The 21,789-nt window shown below is 39.7% G+C and overlaps 1 pseudogene; it reads left to right on the top strand.

Moving 5' to 3' along the window:
* Positions 1–16,861: 16,861 nt before the first annotated feature.
* On the top strand, positions 16,862–17,139 carry LOC110580461 (annotated as a pseudogene).
* Positions 17,140–21,789: the final 4,650 nt, after the last annotated feature.

Below are 21,789 nucleotides of genomic sequence, written 5' to 3'. Positions count from 1 at the left end.
TTGGTTCTCATCTATTAAAGACCTACATGTTTTACAAAATACTTTAGGCTTTTTTGTCATAATTGCCTGAAACATTTACATATAAATATATAAATAAGAGTCCATTCAGTTCCTTAATTTTAAATGTAAATATGTGAGGTCATGACCTCAGGGTGTAGGGATGGAGCCCAGCTTAGGCATAGAGTTCCCCACCCAGCAGGGAGTCCGCTTCCCTCTCTATCTCCTTCTTCGCCTCCCCCCACTCATGCACACTCTTTCTCTCTCTAAAATAAATAAATTAATCTTTAAAAATAAATAAATAAATGTAAATATGTGAATTTTTTTTCAATTACTCTCCATAACCACTGTACACAGGATCACAGAGCTAATAATGAGGCACAGTCTAATCTTTAAGCTGAATATAAAGGAGGGCAACCAAATTCTACCAAACTTCTAATGAGGTTATTGGGGGAAAAAATGATTTTTTTTACTTAAATTCGATTAATTATCATATAATGTATTATTTGTTTCACGGGTACAGGTCTGTGATTCATCAGTTTGTTTTATAAGATTTTATTTGTTTATTTGACAGAGAGAGCGAGAGAGCACAAGCAGAGGGAGTAGCAGAGGGAGAGGGATAAACAGGCTCCCGGCTGAGCAGGGAGCCCGAAGCGGGACCCAATCCCATGACCCTGAGATCATGACCTGAGCTGAAGGCAGATGCTCAACCGTCTGAGCCACCCAAGCGCCCTTGTGATTCATAAGTCTTACACAACGCCCAGTGCTCATTATAACACATACCCTCCCCAATGTCCACCACCCAGTTACCCCATCCTTCCACTCCACTCCCCTCCAGCAACCCTCAGTTTGTTTCATAAGATTAAGAGTCTTCTGTGCTTTGTCTCCCTCTTTGGTCTTGACTTGTTTCATTTTTTCCTCTCTTCCCTATGATCCTCTGCCTTGTTTCTTAAATTCCACATATCAGTGAGATAATACGATAATTGTCTTTCTCTGACTATTTCACTTAACATAATACCCTCTAGTTCAATCCTTGTCATTGCAAACGGCAAGATATCATTTTTTGATGGCTGCATAATATTCCATTGTATATATATACCACCTCTTCTTTATCCATTGATCAGTCACTGGACATCTGGGCTCTTTCCACAGTTTGGCTATTGTGGATATTGCTGCTATGAACATTGGGTGCAGGTGCCCCTTTGGATCACTATATTTGTATCTTTGGGGTAAATACCCAGTAGTGCAATTGCTGGGTCATAAGGTAGCTCTATTTTCAACGTTTTGAGGAACTTCCATACTGTTTCCCAGAGTGGCTGTACCAGCTTGCATTCCCACCAATAGTATAGGAGGGTTCCCCTTTCTCCATATCATCACCAACATTTGTTATTTCTTGTCTTGTTAATTTTAGCCATTGTAACTGGAGTGAGATGGTATCACATTGTGGTTTTGATTTGTATTTCTCTGACACAAGAGTGATGTTGAAAACTTTTTCATGTGTCTGTTGGCAATTTGAATGTCTTCCTTGGAGAAATGTTTGTTCATGTCTTCTGTCTATTTCTTGGTTGGATTATTTGTTCTTTTGGTGTTGAGTTTGGTAAGTTCTTTATAGATTTTGGATACTAACCCTTTATCTGATATGTCATTTGCGAATAGCTTTTCCCATTCTCTCTGTTGTCTTTTGGTTTTGTTGACTCTTTCCTTTGCTGTGCAAAAGCTTTTCATCTTGATGCAGTTCCAATAGCTCATTTTTGCTTTTGCTTCCCTTGCCTTTGGAGACATGTCTAGCAAGGAGTTGCTGCTGCCGAGATCACAGAGTTGTTGCTTGTGTTCTCTTCTAGGAATTTGATGCATTCCTGTCTCACATTGGGGTCTTTCATCCAATTTGAGTTTATCCTTGGGTATGGTATAAGAGAATGGTTCAGTTTCATTCTTCTGCATGTGGCTGTCCAATTTTCCTGACACCATTTGTTGAAGAGACTGTCTTTTTTCCATTGGATATTCCTTCCTGCTTTGTGAAAGATTAGTTGACCATAGTGTTGAAGGTCCATTTCTGGGTTCTTTACTCTGTTCCATTGATCTAGGTGTCTGTTTCTGTGACAGTACCATACTGTCTTGATGACTAAACCTTTGTAATAGAGCTTGAAGTCCAGAATTGTATGCCACCAGCTTTCGTTTTCGTTTTCAACATTCCTTTGGCTATTCAGGGTCTTTTCTGGTTCCATACAAATTTTAGGATTATTTGTTCCAGTTCTGTGAAAAAAGTTGGTGGTATTTTGAAAGGGATTGCATTGAATGTGTAGATTGCTCTAGGTAGCATAGAGATTTTAACAATATTTATTCTTCCAATCCATTAGCATGGAATGTTTTTCCATCTCTTTGTGTCCTTCAATTTCTTTCATGAGTGTTCTACAGTTTTTAGAGTACAGATCCTTTACCTATTTGGTTAGGTATTCCTAGGTATCTTATGGTTTTGGGTGCAATTGTAAATGGCAGTAAATCCTTCATTTCTCTTTCTTCTGTCTCACTGATGGTGTATAGAAATGCAACTGATTTCTGTGCATTGATTTTGTATCCTGTCACTTTACTGAATTCCTGTATGAGTTCTAGCAATTTTGGAGCAGAGTCTTTTGGGTTACCCACATAGAGTATCATGTCATCTGCAGAGAATGAGAGTTTGACTTCTTTGCTGATTCCGATGCCTTTTATTTCTTTTCTTTTCTCTCTCTCTCTCTCTCTCTCTCTCTTTTTTATCTGATTGCTGAGGCTAGGACTTCTAGTAATATGTTAAACAGCTGTGGTGATAGTGGACATCCCTCCTGTATTCCTGACCTTAGGAGAACAGCTCTCAGGTTTTCCCCATTGAGAATGATACTCACTATGAGTTTTCATAGATGGTTTTTATGATATTTAGGTATGTTTCATCTCTCCACTGTAAAGGGTTTTAATCAAGAAAGGATGCTGTACTTTGTCAAATGCTTCTTCTGCATTTATTGAGAGGCTCTTGTCCTTTCTTTTATTTATGTAGTGTATCACTTTGAATGATCTGTGGGTGTTGAACCAACCTTGCAGCCCAGGAATAAATCTCAATTGGTTGTGGTGAATAATCCTTTTAATGTACTGTTGGATCCTATTGACTAGTTTTGGTGAGAATTTTGGCATCCATGTTCATCAGGGACATAGGTCTGTAATTCTCCTTTTTGATAGGGTCTTTGTCTGGTTTTGGGATCAAGGTGATGCTGGCCTCATAATAGAGTTCTATTTTTCAAAACAGCTTCAGAAGAATAGGTATTAATTCTTCTTTAAATGTTTGGTAGAATTCCCCTGGAAAGCCATCTGGATGTGGACTTTGGTTTTTTGTGAGGTTTTTGATTACTCCTTCAATTTCCTTGCTGGTTGCGGGTGTGTTCAGGTTTTCTATTTCTTCGTGGTTCAGTTTTGGTAGCTTATACATCTCTAGGAATGCATTCATTTCTTCCAGATTGCCTAACTTGTTGGCATATAGATGCTCATAATATGTTCTTATAATTGTTTTAGTTTCTACATTGTTAGTTGTGATCTCTCCTCTTTCATCCGTGATTTTATTTATTTGGGTCCTTTCTCTTTTCTTTTGGATAAGTCTGGCCAGGGGTTTATCAATCTTATTCATTCATTCAAAGAACCAGCTCCTACTTTCATTGATCTGTTCTCCCATTCTTTTGGTTTCTATTTCATTGATTTCTGCCCTATTCTTTATTATTTCTCTTCTTCTCCTGTGTTTAGGCTTTATTTGCTGTTCTTTCTCTAGCTCCTTTAGGTGCAGGGATAGGTTGTGTCTTTGAGACCTTTCTTGTTTCTTGACAAAGGCTTATATTGCTATACACTTCCCTCTTAGGCCGCCTTTGCTGCATGCCAAGATTTTGAACAGTTGTGTTTTCATTTTCATTTGTTTCCATGAATTTTTTAAATTCCTCTTTAATTTCCTGGTTGATCCATTCATTCTTTAGTAGGATGCTCTTTAACCTCCAGGTATTTGAGTTCTTTCCAACTTGTGATTGAGTTCCAGTTTCAAAGCATTGAGGTCTGAAAATATGCAGGGAACGATTCCAGTCTTTTGGTACCGGTTGAGGCCTGATTTGTGACCCAGGATGTGATCTGTTCTGGAGAATGTTCGTGTGCACTCGAAAAGAATATGTATTCTGTTGCTTTAGGATGGAATGCTGTGAATATGTCTGTAAAGTCCATCTGGTCCAGTGTGTCATTCAAAGTCCTTGTTTCCTTGTTAATCTTCTGCTTAGATAATCTGTCCATTGCAGTGAGTGGGTTGTTAAAGTTCCCCCACTATTATTGTATTATTACTGACGTGTTTCTTTGATTTTGTTATTAATTGGCTTGTATAATTGGCTGCTCCCATGTTAGGGGCATAAATATTTACAATTGTTAGAACTTCTTGTTAGATAGACCCTTTAAGTATGATATAGTGTCCTTCTTCATCTCTTATTACAGTCTTTGGTTTAAAATCTAATTTGTCTGATCTAAGGACTGCCATCCGAACTTTCTTTTGATGTCCATTAGCATGATAAATGGTTTTCCATCCCCTCACTTTAAATCTGGAGCTGTCTTTGGGTCTAAAATGAGTCTCTTGCAGACAGCATGTGATAGGTCCTGCTTTTTTATCCAGTCTGATATCCTGTCTCTTTTGATTGGGGCATTTAGCCCATTGACAGTCAGTAACTATTGAATGTTATGAATTTAGTGCCATTGTATTACCTGTAAAGTCACTGTTTCTGTAGATTGTCTCTGTTCCTTTCTGGTCTATGTTCCTTTGGGCTCACTGTTTGCTTAGAGGATCCCCTTTAATACTTCTTGTAGGGCTTGTTTCGTTATCACAAATTCTTTAATTTCTGTTTTTCCTGGAAGCTTTTTATCTCTCCTTCTATTTTGAATGACATCCTAACTGGATAAAGTATTCTTGGCTGCATATTTTTCTCATTTAGCACCCTGACAACATCATGCCAGTCCTTTCTGGCCGGCCAGGTCTCTGTGGATAAGTCTGCTGCCAGTCTAATGTTTCTACCCTTTTAGGTTACAGACCTCTTCTCCTGAGCTGCTTTCAGGATTTTCTCTTTGTCTCCGAGATTTGAAAGTTTCACTACTAGATGTCGAGGTATTGACCTATTTTTCTTGATTTTGAGGGGGCTTCTCTGTGCCTCCTGGATTTTGATGCCTGTTTCCTTCCCCAGATTAGGGAAGTTCTCTGCTCCAATATACCTTCTCCCCCTCTCTCTCTTTCCTCTTCTTCTGAGATCCCAATTGTTCTAATACTGCTTATGTTATTATATCACTTATGTCTCAAATTCTCACCTCGTGATCCAGTAGTTGTTTCTTTCTCTCTGTTTCTTTCTCTTTCTCTAAACTTCATATTCTCCATCGTTTTGTCTTCTATATCAGGAATTCTCTCTTCAGCCTCATTTATCCTAGCAGTCAGAGCCTCCTTTTTTTTATTGCATCTCACTAGTAGCCTTTTTTTATTTGACTTGGTTAGATTTTAGTTCTTTTATTTCTCCAGAAAGAGATTCTCTAGTGTCTTTATGCTATTTTCAAGCCCAGCTAGTATCTTTATAATCGTTATTCTGAACTCTAGTTCTGACATCTTACTTATGTCCATACTGATTAGGTCCCTGGCACTCAGTACTGCCTCTTGTTCTCTTTTTTGAAGTGAGTTTTTCCATCTTGTCATTCTGTCCAGAGAAGAAAGATGAACAGGAGAACAAAATATCAAAATGGCAACAATGACCCCTGAGAAATATACACTAAACAAATCAGAAGAGACCCAAAACTGGGAGGAAAAAAAAGGAAAGAAAGACAAAAGGGGGAGGGAAGAGCATATAATCAGAGGTGAGAAGAATGTAGACATATACACTGGATTCTATGTATATTTTGGTCTGTTTTTTAGAAAACTAGATCCATAAATTTTATTTTATTTTATTTTTTTTAAGATTTTATTTATTTGTTTGACAGAGAGAAACACAGCGAGAGAGGGAACAAAGCAGGGGGAGTGGGAGAGGGAGAAGCAGGCTCTCCGCGGAGCAGGGAGCCCGACGCGGGGCTCAATCCCAGGACCCTGGGATCACGACCTGAGCCGAAGGCAGACGCTTAACGACTGAGCCACCCAGGCGCCCCTAGATCCATAAATTTTAAAGAAAGAAAAACATATATGTACAAAAGTATAATTAAATACAATGAAAGCATAAACTGTACCTGTAAAAATGGAAGTTAAAAGACAAAAAAAGACAAAAGAGGGGGAAAAAAACCAACAACAACAACAAAAAAGGAAGGGATATAAGCAGACAGGTGAACAGAACAGAGAAATACACTATCTTCTGAGTGTGCTTTGGTCATTTTGTTGGAAGAAACTACATCTCAAAATTGTAAAGAAAAAAACTTTATATATACAAAAATAAAATTAAACACATTGAAAGGATAGAATATAACTGTAAAGATGAAAATTTTCTTTTTTTTAATCTTTTTTTTTTAAAGAATTTATTTATTTATTTGACAGAGAGAGACACAGCCTGAGAGGGAACACAAGCAGGGGGAGTGGGAGAGGGAGAAGCAGGCTTCCCGCAGAGCAAGGAGCCCGATGTGGGACTCGATCCCAGGACCCTGGGATCATGACCTGAGCTGAAGGCAGACGCTTAACGACTGAGCCACCCAGGCGCCCTAAAGATGAAAAATTTAAAAAGACTTTAACAAAACAAAACAAAGAGGAAGAAGGAAAAAACAACAACAAAAAAGAGAATATGGTCAGACAGGTGACTAAGAACAGAGCCATACACTAGATTTTAGGTGTATTTTGGTCTGTTCAAAAAAAGTATATCCTAAAATTGTAAAGTAAGAAAAACTTATAAATATACACAAATAAGGTTAAATACAATGAAGGGATAGAATGTAACTGTAAAAATAAAAATTAAAAAAGATTTTAAAAAGGGAGTTGATAAAATAAGAAATTCGTTGAAAAAAGGAAAGAAAAAAATTTTTTTTTAAATTTCAGTTGAAAGACTAAGAATCATGGGGGAAAAGCCATGAATTCTATGTACTGATTTACCCTAGTGCTGGAGTTTTGCAGTTCTCATCGATCAGAAAACTTGGTCTTGGCTGGATGTTCTTGCTGATCTTCTGGGGGAGGGATCTGTTGCTTTGATCCTCAAGTGTCTTGCCCGGAGTGGAATTGCACCACCCTTGCCAGGGGGCCAGGCTAAGTAATCTGCTCCAGTTTGCTCTATGTGACTTTTGTTCCCTGAAGGCTTTTCATGCAGCTTTAGAGGATGAGAATGAAAATGGTAGCCTCCCAATCTCCAGCTCCAGGGAGGAAAGCTCAGGCCCCCACTCCTCAGTGAGCCCTCAGAGAAAAGCAGTGAGTCACTCCTGTCTCCCTGGTCTCCTGCCACATTTTGTGCTCACCTGGCCTGTGACCGAGTGTTTCTATCTCAGGCACTCGACCCCATCTGGAGTCTCCAAACCCTGCAGACTCCTGCAGCACACTCCTGCACCACTCTTCCCAGGGGAGAAAGAAGAGTCTCGCCATTCTGCCATTTGTTGGGCCCCTGTTCAGAGAGCAGTCGCCCACCTGTGCTGAGGTTCACAGTTTATGGCAACCCCAAGCCAAGAACCCACTCCTGAGCTCACTCATTGCAGCCAGCTTCCCCACACCAATGCCTGGGAACACTGCCACACTCAGGCACCTCCAGTCTTCCTGTGACCCTGAGGATCCTGAGACCACACTGTCCCAGCTAGGGTTCCGCCCCTACTTGTCCACCTGAGCAGCAGCCCTCATATGGGAACAGACTTCTAAAAGTTCTGGTTTTGTGCTCCGCTGCTTTATCACTTGCTGGTAGCCAGCTAACAGAGATTACCTCCCCTCACAGTCTATCTTCCCATATATCGCCTTGGATTCACTTCTCCACACCTCCCACCTTGCAGAAAGTAGTCGCTTTTCTATTTTTAGAATTGCAGCTATTCTTTTCTTAGATCTCCAGTTGAGTTCCCAGGTGTTCAGAATGATTTGATAGCTATCTAGCTGAATTCCTGGGACCAGACAAAATTATGGTCTCCTACTCCTCTGCCATTTTGGACTCCTTCCCATTCATTTTCTTTTTTACATCCCACATATGAGTGAAGTCATATGCTATTTGTCTTTCTCTAACTGACTTATTTCACTTATCATAATATATTCTAGTTCCATCCGTGTCACTGCAAATGGCAAGATTTCATCCTCTTTCATGGCTGAGTAATGTTCCATTGCAAATGGATATACCACATCTTCTTTAACCATTCATCAGTTGATGGTCATTTGGGCTCTCTCCATAACTTAGCTATTGTTGATAATACTGATATAAACATCAGGGTGAAGGGACACCTGGGTGGCTCAGTCAGTTGAGTGTCTGCCTTTGGCTCAGGTCATGATCCCAGGATCTTGGGATCCAGTCCTGAATCGGGCTCCTTGCTCAGCATGGAGCCTGCTTCTCCCTCTGCCTGTCACTTCCCTGCTTCTGCTCTCTCTCTCTCTGACAAATAAATACATAAACATAAGAGTGCATGTACTCCTTTGAATCAGTAATTTTGTATCCACTGGGTAAATATCTAGCTGTAATTGCTGCATCATAAGTTAGTTCTATTTTTAAGTTTTTGAGGAACCTCTATAGTGTTTTCCAGAGTAGCTGCACCAGTTTGCATTCTCAGCAGCAGTGGAAAAGAATTCCCCTTTTTCCACATCCTCACCAGTATCTGTTGTTTCCTGTATTATTAATTTTAGACATTGCGACAGGTGTGAGGTGATATCTCCTTGTGGTTTTAATTTTGTAATTCCATGATGATGGGTGATGTTGAGCATCTTTCATGTGTCTGTTAGCCATCTGTATGTCTCCTTTGAGAAAAAGTCTATTCCTGTCTACTTGTTAAAGGGCTTTCACACACATGTTCATCTAACACAAAAGGTAGGACATCGTGCATATGTTCACCTGCATTTCCATCCAGAGTCAGTGGTAACAAACCTGCTCACTCCCTGTTCAACATACCACACAGTCCCTCACCCTCTTCTGCACAAGGCATGACTCTGATGCTTTCATGGAAACATTCTCCCACTCTGGAGCTGGACACTCCATTGCTCCTGTGGGGTTCTTGAAGGATGCTCCCAAACTATTTCATCTTGGTGGGAATTTTCTGGAACCTAAACCAACTAGGTATAGTGATTGTGATGAGGATATAACTGAGAGCACTAGAAGCCCAAACGTGTGGAAAGAGGCCATAAATCCCTGGCTACATTTCCCTCATCCACACCCTCCCACTCCCAAACACACAACCATGTACATACACACAAAACACATGCATTAGGAAGCTTCCAAAATTTGGTTTACTATGTCTTCTTTGAATATTTGACCACTGAACAAATCCCTGCTCGGGCTGTTGAATATACAAGGACAATTAAAAGTGTTTGAGCCAATTTCTATTTTCATATATTAGAATTCTTTTAACTTTGGCCATTTGGGGACCAAGCCTATAATTCATTTGTAAATAAATTCTCAACTTTATTAACACTTCAACATTATAAATTATAAACCTTAAGCTTGTAATCACAATGAGGATATCTTTGAATGTTCAGCATGCTAACTAAAACATTAAGAGCACTTATTATCACTGACTTCTGTTAACCATTATTCTCTACCTGGTAATAGTCAGGGCTTATTGAAAGCAGTTAAAAATATTTCAAAGTCCCATGGAAAGAACCTAATTTTAGAGTCTGTATGTTTAGGTTCACATTTTGGCCTGATCAATTAAAACTGTGAAATTTCAAGACAAGAAATTAACCTCCCCATTAAGAGTATGCTCACCTGTACACTAACAATAATGTTGACTCTTGGTGCTATGGGAAATGAATAAGATAGAGAATGTGAAAATTCATAATAAATTGGAAAGTGCTATGTAAATGCAAAGAACTACTAGCAGTTCTGGCTAAGGTCACACTTTTTCTGTTGCATTTTCCTAGTCACCCTGCATGGAGCCATGCTATCAGCCACTCTCTGCTTAAAATGCCCTTCATGCAGCTTTCATGAAACTATTCAGCCTATTTATACTTACATGGCAGCAACCATTACCATTTTGATTCTTTTAAAACTCTATGTCCTTTACCTTTAATTCTCTTTTTAGACATTTTCCCCTTCAAAAATGATGGTACTTCAACTGAACCACCAAAGTGAGAATTGCCAAAGTGTATCAGGCTCTGAGTCCTCTCCCCAAGTAGAATCCTATGCTGTCCATTGTCAATCCTGACATATCTACCTGGATATTTACAATTAATATGTAAACCATATTTGGACACCAGTCCAAAGTCAGGTGTTACCCAGGACACCCTCCCTCAGAAGGTTCTAAAGGAGAATGTGTTCTATTCCTTTCTCTTAGCTTATGGTGTTGTCAGCAATCCTTGGCATCCTTTGGCTTCTAGATTCATTGTTGTTCCAATCTTTCCTTCACTTGGAATTCCCCCTGTATCTGTGTCTGGGTCTCTGTTTTCCATTCTTATAAGGACATTGGCCATTCCGGATTAAAGCACACCTTCATCATGGATAACTTCATCTTCATTAGATTACATCTTCAAAGACTCTTTTTTCAAATAAAGTCACATTCATATGCATAAGGTATTAGAATATGAACACAGCTTCGGTGGGCGGGGGGGGACAAAATTCACCTAAAACAGAACCTTTTCCTCTTGCCTTCTCTCTTCTAACAAAGGGATCAGCTGACCTCTCAGGCACCAAGACTGGTAACCTTAATGATACTGTGGATACGTTGATATATCACCTATAGTCATTCATCATATGCTACCCTGTCTCAGGCTGTCCTCAAGCTCCATAAGCTCCATAAGCTGATCCAGGCAGAATTCATGAGGTATCACATCATGTAATTGAAAATTGCTAAAATAATAGATCTTAAAAGTTCTCCTGAAAAGAAAATAAAGGGAACTCTGTGCAGCAATAGATGTTAACCAGAGTTACTGTGGTGATGATTCCACAGTATATACCAGTATCAAATCATTATGTTATATGCCTAAAACTAACACAATGCTATGTGAATATTGTAACTCAATTTAAAAAAGGAATTTAAACACTAGCAAAAAATATTGTAGCTAATACTATTAAATAGTATTGGTAAATGGTAGTTAAATAGAGACACAGTTTCACTCCCAATCAATGTGGCAGGAAGAGATTGACTACCTGTTGATGTCACCTCTCCAGAGGCTTCTTCTTTGGCTGCCTTTGGGGAGCCAAACTCTGAATACTTCAACTGAGGTTAATGAGTTACATGGGGCAGGACACTCCTGGGGCCCCTAAAAATAAACATATCCTCAGTCCCTAAAGCATGTACTCTGACTTTGCTGACTTATAAATTATCCCTCAGATATAACAGTAGTTCTTTTATTCATGGGCAGATTCCATAGAATTCACAGCTTCTAATGTGTTTAGCTGCAGACTACACTGTCCATTCTAATTTATCCTTCCTTTTATGTCTCCAAACACTGAAATGAGTGGACAATCTTTGTGGGTAAACCCTGGGGATGAGACAACTTATTCTAACATTAGTTGTGAAGAGAATTGGTACTACCTTTAACAGAGAATGAGTGAGGAGCACTTTTGACTTCCCTTGCCTTTGAGAGTCACCATTTTCAAGGATTATCCTTTCCACATTAGCATATTTTAAATACATGAATCTGCCTTTATTCTAAGGATTCTGTTCTGTTTCATCCCCTAACACTTGTCTACAGTTTCATAACCACACACCACTCGGCAATCACTGAGTGTATTAGCATTCATGGGAGCCAGCAGTCATGAGCTTTCATCTGCAGACATTCACTTTGCCATCAATATGCCAATCTCTTAGTTTCATATAACTGTAGTTCCTTCAAAGACCATCTTGCTTCTTCCAAGAGGTAGCCAGACAGGCAAGGGGGAACACCATGTGCCCACGACCTGCTGCAGCTGCAAGTGAAGGAACCCCAAAGTGCCAGCAAACAAACCTCCAGAAGCTACAAAGGTCCAAGGATGTATTCCCCTCCAGAACCTTCACAGGCTCTGCCAAGATCTTCATTTTGGACTTCTATCCTCCTGAGCTACAAGACAGTAAATCTGGTTCTCTTAAGCTACCTAGTTTGTGGCACTCTGTTATGGAAGACTAGGAAAATAATGCCACGTATTGAAATTTATACTAAAATGACCATATCCATTTAATTCTCCTTTTCTGGTTACAATGAATTTTACATATGTCTTATCAGAATATATGCTTTCTTGGTTCAGATCACTTGCTGTGCACCATTGAGAAGAACAAAATCACTGAAAATCGTGTTCTCAGCTAAGTTATGAGATATGTTGGTGATCTCTGAGAAATAACAGCCTACTTGAAAACCTTCTAAGAGACTTCGGATGGACACCATGATAGACTGGAGAAGCCCTTCTCTACCCTTAAAACACAAGGAGAGAGGGAATCACCAAAAGCTAAACCCCAAGAACATATGACAAAACAAATTCTGACTAATGCCCATTGTCTGATTCTGGATATTTTGGATCAGGGCCTGATAATGTGGAAGATACAGAAACTAAGAACCATGCTGTCACTAAAGAACATGCAAGGACTGATGGGTGCTTCTTTGAAACTTGACAACGGACCTATTGAAACGCAAACCTACCAGGTTTCAGTAAAGAGCTAAATACATTATGTCTTTTATTTCTTCTTAAAAGCTAGTAACATCATCTCCTTTATTTGGAAGGAGAGAAGGCCAGGCAGGAGTGGGGGCAGGGGGGGGAGCAGGCTTTAGAATCTCAAAGCTTATTAGCAGTAGATTTGTACTTACAATCCAAGTATTCTGATTCCCACTTTATTGCATTTTGAAACCTATTATCCCATGTTAATCTTACCCTTTGGCAACACAGTAACAACAGCCACCAAAACCATCACTGAAAGGATTTAGAAATAAAAGCAGAAGGGGATCGAGAATCCAACAGCAAAGGCATAAGAGAGGTGGCCAAATATCCTCTTGCCTGGTCATGGATTTTGCTAATAGAAAAGTGACATTTACAAAAGAGACAAAATCCAGCAAAGTTCCAGACAATACAGCTTTCTTTTAAAAACCTAAAGTTTGTGTGGCACCTAGGTGGCTCATTCAGTTAAGTGTCTGACTGTGGATTTTGGCTCAGGTCATGATCTCAGGGTCGTGAGATTGACCCCCACCTGGAGCTCTGTGCTGGATGTGGAGTCTGCTTAAGATTCTCTCTCCCTCTCCCTCTGCCCCTCCCCCCCACCCACCACCATGCTCATTGGCACCCATTCTCTCTCTAAAAAATTTAAAAATAAAATAAATAAAAAATAAAAACCTAGAGTTTGAATAGTCAAGACTATTAATTACTTACTTTCAAGACATTTTTTGCTTTACTATTCTCTATAAATTTCTATAACCCCTAGATTCACTTTCAATAGTCTGTTACAATTTTCTTTTGTTTGTTTTTTTGCAAGAGAGAGAGCGGGGTGGGGGGGCGGGCAGAGGTAGAGAAAGAATCTTAAGCAGACTCCACACTGAGTGCGGAGCTGGAAAGGGGGCTCAATCCCAGGACCCTGAGATCGCAAACCTGAGCCAAAATCAAGAGTCAAACACTTAACCAACTGAGCCACCCAGGCGCCCCTAGCCTGTATTACAGTTTTTAAACTTCTTCCCAATTTGTATTTATTCAACAAAGACTTTCTTTTGACTCTACTACATTCCAGACTCTTTCCCAAGTTTATGGTGATATTATGAGATGTTACTCTTGGTTTGGTTGTATTTACTCTTAAATGTGTATCACAGAGTGTATGGGGGTAGGGAGGTCATTCAAAAAAAAACAGTAATTTTAATACAAAACAGAATGAATTCTGCAAGATTGTATTTATAAGAAGTACTGATAAGATGTTGAATAAATATTTTTTCCATTACATTAAAAATTTTAAAAGACAGTTGTAAAGTTATAAAAAAGACTATGGGTGCCTGGGTGGCTCAGACAGTTAAGCATCGGACTCTTGGTTTGGGCTCAGGTCATGATCTCATGCTTGGTGGGACTCAGCCCACATTGGGCTCCCCACTCAGTGGGGAGTCCCCTTGAGGAACCTCTCCCTCTGCCCTTGCCCCCATGCTCTGTCTCTCTCTCTCTCAAAATAAATAAATAAATAAATAAATATTAAAAATAAAAAGACTAAACTTTGGATTGGTGATTTCCTGACATTTGGCTGAAAGTGGTGTCACTAACGATTACCACAACCTCTTTATCCATTCATCAGTCGATGGATATTTGGGCTCTTTCTATAATTTGGCTATTGTTGATAATGCTACTATAAACATCAGGGTACCTGTAACCCTTCTAATCTGTAATTTTGCATCCTTTGGGTAAATACCCTGTAGTGCAATTGCTGGATCCTAGGGTAGTTCTATTTTTAACTTTTTAGGGAACCTCCATCTAGTTTTCCAGAGGGACAGCACCAGTTTGCATTCCCACCAACAGTGTAAGAGGTTTCCCCTTTCTCTGCATCATTGAAAACACCTTTAGTTTCCTGAGTTGTTAATTTTAGCCATCGTGATTGGTATGACGTGGTGTCTCATTGTGGTTTTGATTTCTATTTCCCTGATGCTGAGTGATGTTGAGCATCTTTTCATGTGTCTATTAGCCATCTGGATGTTTTCTTTGGAAAATATCTATCCATGCCTTCTGCCCATTTTTTAACTGGATTATTTGTTTTTTGAGTGTTGAGTTTGAGAAGCTCTTTATAAATTTTGTATACTATCCCTTTATCTGATATGTCATTTGCAAGTATCTTCTCCCATTCCATATGCTGCCTTTTAATTTTGTTGATTCTTTCCTTCCCTGTGCAGAAGCTTTTTATCTTGAAGAAGTCCCAATACTTCATTTTTGCTTTTGTTTCCCTTGCTTCCAGAGATGTGTCTAGTAAGTGGATGACGTCAAAGAGGTTTCTGCCTGTGTTGTCCTCAAGGATTTTGATGGGTTCCTGTCTCACATGAAGGTCTTTCATCCATTTTGAATCTATTTTTGTGTATGGTGTAAAAAAGTAGTCCAGTTTCATCTTTACATGTGGCTGTCCAGGTTTCCCAACACCATTTGTTGAAGACACTGTCTTTTTTACCATTGGATATTATTTCCTGCTTTATCAAAAATCAGTTGACCATATAGCTGTGGGTTAATTTCTGGGTTCTCAATTCTGTGCCATTGATCTATTTTTGTGCCAGTACCATATTTCTTGATCACTACAACTTTGCAGTATAAATTGAAGTCTGGGTTTCTGATGCCTCCAGCTTTGCTTTTCTTTTGCAAGATTGCTTTGAGTATTCAGGGTGTTCTGTGGTCCCATACAAATTTTAGAATTGATTGTCCTAGCTTGGTGAAAATGTTGGTGGTAATTTGATAGGGATTGCATCAAATGTATAGATTGCTTTTGGTAATATAGACATTTTTTTTAAAGATTTTATTTATTTATTTGACAGAGAGAGACACAGCGAGAGAGGGAACACAAGCAGGGGAGGTGGGAGAGGGAGAAGCAGGCCTCCCGCCGAGCAGGGAGCCCGATGCGGGGCTCGATCCCAGGACCCTGGGATCATGACCTGAGCCGACGCTTAACGACTGAGCCACCCAGGCGCCCCTGTAATATAGACATTTTAACAATATTTATTCTTGCAATCCATGAGAATAGAATGTTTTTCCATTTCCTTATGTCATCTTCAATTTCTTTCAACAGTGTTGTATAGTTTTCAGAACACAGATCATTTACCTTCTTGGTTAGGTTCATTCCTAGGTACCTTATTATGTTTGATGTAGTTGTAAATGGGATTGATTTGTTCATTTCTCTTTCTGCTGCTTCATTATTGGTGTATAGAAATGCAACAAATTTCTGTACATTGGTTTATATCCTGTGATTTAACTGAATTTGTGTATCACTTTCCACTTTCAGGTGGAATCTTTTAGGTTTTCAATATAGAGTATCATGTCTTCTGCAAATGCTAAAAGTTTCACTTATCCCTTGCCCGTTTGGATGCCTTTCATGTCTTTTTTGTTTTCTTTTTTTTTTTTTAAGATTTTATTTATTTATTTGGCAGAGAGACACAGCGAGAGAGGGAACACAAGCACCGGGAGTGGGACAGGGAGAAGCAGGCTTCCCACAGAGCAGGGAGCCTGATGCAGGGCTCGATCCCAGGACTTGGGATCATGACCTGAGCTGAAGGCAGCCGCTTAATGACTGAGCCACCCAGGCGCCCCCCTTTTTTGTTTTCTGATTGCTAAGGCTAGGACCTCCAGTACTATGTTAAATAGTAATAGTGAAAATGGACATCCCTGTCTTGTTTCTAACTCTAGAGGAAAAGCTCTCATTTTCCCCATTGAAGATGATATTAGCTGTGTGTTTTTCATATATAGCCTTTATTATGTTGAGGTATGTTCCCTCTACATCTACTTTTTGGAGGATTTTTATCATGAATGGATGCTCTAGTTTGTCAAATGCTTTTTCTGAATGTATTAAGAGGATCATATGGTTCTTTGTCTTTCTTTTATTAATGTGGTGTATGACGTTGGTTTTAGAATATCGAACAACTCAGGGTGCCATGGTGGCTCAGTCAGTTAAGTGCCTGTCTTCAGCTCAGGTCATGATCTTGGGGTCCTGGGATTGAGCCCCATGACGGGCTCTGTGTTCAGCAGGGAGTCTGCTTCTCCCTCTCCAAGCTTGCTCTCTCTCTCTCAAATAAATAAAATCTTTTTTAAAAAATAGAAAATTGAGCTCTCTGGGCTCAGACCTAGTTCACAGTGACATGGCTAAACACACCAAGAAGGTCGGAATCATGGGTAAATACGGGACCCGTTATGGTGCCTCCCTAGGGAAAATGGTGAAGAAGATTGAAATAAGCCAGCACCCAAGTACACTTGCTCCTTCTGTGGCAAAACCAAGATGAAAAGACAAGCTGTGGGGATCTGGCATTGTGGTTCCTGCATGAAAACCATCTCTGGTGGTGCCTGGACCTACAACACCATTTCTGCTGTCACAGTAAAGTCAGCCATCAGAAGACTGAAGAAGTTGAAAGACCAGTAGAAGCTCCACCATTTGAAACAATGCTAGCCTATAACAAATGGGTTAATTTATGTAACAAAAAAAAAAAATGGAATATTGAACAACTCTTGTGGCCCAGGAATAAATCCCACTGACCATGGTGAATGACTCTTTTAATGTACTATCAGACCTGATTTGCTAGTATCTTGTTGAGAATTTTTGCATCCATGTTCATCCAGGATATTGGCCTGTACTTCTCTTTTTTAGTGGAGTCTGTATTTGATTTTGGGATCAGAGTAATGCTGGCCTCATAGAATGAATTTCAAAGTTTTCCTTGCATTTCCATTTTTTGGAATAGTTGGAGAAGAATAGGTATTAACTCTTTAAATGTTTGGTAGAATTTACCTGTGAAACCATCTGTCCTTGGAGTTTTGTTTGTTAGGAGTGTTTTGATTACTGACTCAATTTCTTTTTGGTTATCGATCTGCTCAAGTTTTCTATTTCTTCCTGTTTTGGTTTTGGCAGTTTACATGTTTCTAGGAGTTTTTCCATTTCTTCCAGGTGATCCAATTTTTTGGCATATAGTTTCTCATAATATTTTCTTAGAATTGTTTGTATTTCTGTGGTGTTGGTTGTTATTTCTTCTCTCTCATTTCTGATTTTATTTATTTGGGTCCTTTCTCTTTTCTTTTTGATCAGTCTGACTAGGGGGTTATCAATTTTATTAATTTTTTCAGAGAACTACCTCCTGGGTTCATTGATTTGTTCTACTATCTTTTTAGTTTCTGTATCATTTATTTCTGCTCTAATCTTTATTATTTTCCTTCTAGTGGCTTTGTTGGTTGTTCTTCTTCTAGCTCCGTTAGGTGTAAGGTTGGGTTGTTTATTTGAGAATTTTCTTGCTTCTTGAGGTAGGCCTGTATTACTATATGCTTCCCTTGTCGGGCTGCTTTGGGCTACATCCCTAAGATGCTTCGGGATGCTTAGGCTGCATCCCTAAGGTTTTGGACCGTCATATTTCATTTGCATCTGTTTCCATGTATTTTTTATTTCTTCTTTGTTTTCCTGGTTAGTAGCATGTTGTTTAACCTCCATGTATTTGTGGTCTTGCCACATTTTTTTCTCCTGGTTCACTTCAAATTTCAAAGCGATGTGGTCAGAAAATATGTATGGTATGACCTCAATCTCTTTGTACTTATTGAGGCCTGATTTGTGACCTAGTATGTGATCTATTCTGGAAAATGTCCCATGTGCACTTGAAAAGATTGTGTATTCTGCTGCTGTAGGATGGAATGTTTTGGATATATCTGTTAAGTCCATCTGGTCCAGTGTGTCATTGAAAGCCATTATTTCCTTGTTAATGTTCTGCTTAGATGATTTGTCCATTCATGTAAGTGGGGTGTTAAAGTCCCCTACTATTATTGTATTACTGTCCATGAGGTCCTTTATGTTTGTTGCTAATTGTTTTATATATTTGGGTGCTGCCATGTTGGGCACATAAATATTTACAATTGTAAGATCTTCTTGTTGAATTGCCCCCTTTATTATGATATAGTGCCCTTCTACATCTCTTGTTACAGTCTTTGATTTAAAATCTTATTTTTCCAGTATAAGTATTGCTCCTCTTTCTTTTGACATCCATTTGCATGATAAATGTTTCTCCATCATCTCACTTTCTTTTCTTTTTTAAGATTTTATTTATTTATTTGTTAGAGAGAGAGCTCACAAGCAGGGGTAGCAGCAGGGAGAAGAAGCCGCAGGCAGAGGGAGATGCAGGCTTCCTGATGAGCAAGGAGCCTGCTGTTGCACTCGATCCCAGGACCCTGGGATCATGACCTGAACCGAAGGCAGATGCTTAACCGACTGAGGCACCCAGGTGCCCCTCCATCATCTCACTTTCAATAAGAGTGTTCTTTAGGTCTAACAGGAGTCTCTTGTGGGCAGCATACACATGGGTCTTGTTTTTTATCCATTCTGACACCCTATGTCTTTTCATTGGAGCATTTAGACAATTTACATTCAGAGTAATTATTGATAGATATTATTTAGTGCCATTTGATTACTTGTTTTGTCCTTCTTTCAGGAGATGGTCTCTGTCCATCTCTTGTCTTTGTCACTTTTGATCTTTCCTTTCCACTCAAAGAGTCCCCCTTCATATTTCTTGCAGGGCTGGTTTAGTGGTCACAAACTCATTTAGTTTTTGTTTGTCCAGGAAACTCTTTATCTCTTCTATTCTGAATGATAACCTGGTAGAATAGAGCAGTCTTGGCTGGAGATTTGTTCTATTCAGCACGTTGAATATATCATGCCACCTTCTTCTGGCCTGCCAAGTTTCTGTGGACAGATATGCTGCTAAATTCATGGGTCTTCCCTTGTCAGTTGGGGACATTTTTTGTCTTGCTGCTTTTAAGATTTCTTTATTTATTGCTATATTTTTCCAATTTACTTACAATATATCCTTGTGTTGACCTGCTTTTGTTGACATTGATAGAAGTTCTCTATGCCTCCTGGATTTGGATGTCTGTTTCCTTCCCCAGATTAGGGACGTTTTCAGCTATTACTTCCTCAAATAAATCTATTGCCAATCTCCCCTAGTCAAGGCACTGTGCCAGGAATAAGAAGTAAAACACACCCTTATCACCACAGGTAGGGACCTGAAAGTTCAGAAAGCTATAGAAATAAACCTTGCTACTTTTTTACAATTCTACTACCTCAGCCCAAATTCCAATTGGAATTCTTTCCCAACTAAAGCTCCCAAACACCTGTTTTCTTTATCCTGTCAATTCCTCACACATTTCTTGCCTCTGTCTAAAAGGTATAAATACTGCCTGGCTTGGTCATTTCTTTGGGCCTCAATTTCATTATTGGGCCTCTGCATACAGGTAATAAAATTTTGGGTTTTTCTCCTGTTACTCTGTCTCATATCCATTTAATTACAAAACAGCTGGACGAACCCTGTGGGGAAGAAGGAAATGTGACCCTCCCCAAAACAAGTGTCCCGTCCCTAAGGCCATCTCAGGGACCCCATTCCCTGACCCCTCTGAGCAGCAGTCATGCATCCTCATTTCTGCATTTACACAGAGCATACCTTCCCAGTAAACCACATTTCCATACCGAGTGGTTCCCGGAGTCTGCAAGACTAGGTCTGAAATGTGCTATAATATCATAACAATGAAAGAAGCTTTCACCTATATTACAAAACAAGCATTCAAAAGAAGTCACCTGCAAAGGAAAGGGTTCAAAGATCTAAAACCTATTCCTCCCTCTTCAGTGAGCCTGGACAGAACAGAACTCTGGCAAACAGTAACCACAAAATGCACAGACTATGGGATACATGAGGGTCTTACAGGGGTGGCTGTACTCTGATAAGTAGTAATTTCAGCACGATGCATGGGTCTGTTTAGAATTTACACTCGACACACTGCAGATATGCTACCAAATGACAGTCCTAAAGCCAGAACAGGGCTACAAAGGTAGGGACACATAATCTGAGAAGCGCCCCCCCCCCAAGTCTTCTCTGTGCTGACTTGTACCACACTGGTTCTGCCTCACATTTGAGAAGCAAAATGCTTTCCATTGCAGTGAGGGGGTCTCCAAAGCTGTGTCTGATGGGCCTGGGGCCTCCTGGATACTGCAAGGGCTCTCACTATTTTGTATCCTTTGCTAATTGGTAGTAAATCTTCTTCTGGTTAAAAATTGTGTTTCATGTGAGTCTGACTGACATTTTGAGTCTCTGCAATCACTCATTATCTGAGCTGAGGGTGTGCACCCTGTGTTCCTCAGAAAGCAAAAGAGCTGGAAGAATCCATGAATTGCTCTAGAGCATCATGATTGTCCTGTCCTCCAGAGGCTAAACACAGATGGAATATAATAATTTAGCCAAGCCTTGGATACAATCCCACAGCCATGCCACAGTTATTGGTGAAAATTCAAAAGGAAACAGTCCAAATAATATTGGTGACGATTTACACAACCCTGGAGTCTGTTACAGCCAAAACATGGAGAGTGTGCGGAGGCAGATTCCTAACACTAGAAAAATGTTACAGAACAATTCTGAACTTGTGTTTGGTCTCCTAAGTAATTTCTTTTTTATTTTGGCATGAATTCCAGAGACCTTTATTATCTGTAATTTATTCCCATGTAACATAAACATCCAAATGCCATTCAAACATTCACTTAAAGGAAATAAATCTGTTTCACCCCAGGGCTCTGTGTGTCCTTAAGAGCAGAGAAGTGGATGCTCACCCAGAATAATAGGCTGTGTAATTTCATGAGACCTTGAGGGGTTTTGCACCAAAGAGAATTCATTTGAGGGATTTTAAAGTGACCATTTGCATATAACTGTCAGATACGGTTGAACCATAACAGAGAGTGGAGGGGTGCCTAGGAGATTCAGTAGACTAAGCATCCAACTCTTGGTTTCAACTCAGCTCATGATCTCCACGTCACAAGATGGAGAACCCATCGAGCTCTGTGCTCAGGCCAGAGTCTGCCTGTCCCTCCCCAAATCCCTCGGCCCGTCCCCTGCCAGGTCTCTCTCTCCCTCTCTCTCAAATAAATGAATAAATAATAAAATCTTTAAAACAAAAAAAGAAAAATAATGGAGAGTGGGAAATTTGTCACATTTGGGGATAAACAGTATACATGACGCATCACTATGGTGTCAAGATATATCCCAGGTGTTCAAGTGGG

Source organism: Neomonachus schauinslandi, chromosome 8, assembly GCF_002201575.2.
Source record: "Neomonachus schauinslandi chromosome 8, ASM220157v2, whole genome shotgun sequence".
NCBI lineage: Eukaryota > Metazoa > Chordata > Mammalia > Carnivora > Phocidae > Neomonachus > Neomonachus schauinslandi.
The sequence above is the reverse complement of the archived record's forward strand: the minus strand, read 5'-3'. Positions and strand labels throughout refer to the sequence as shown.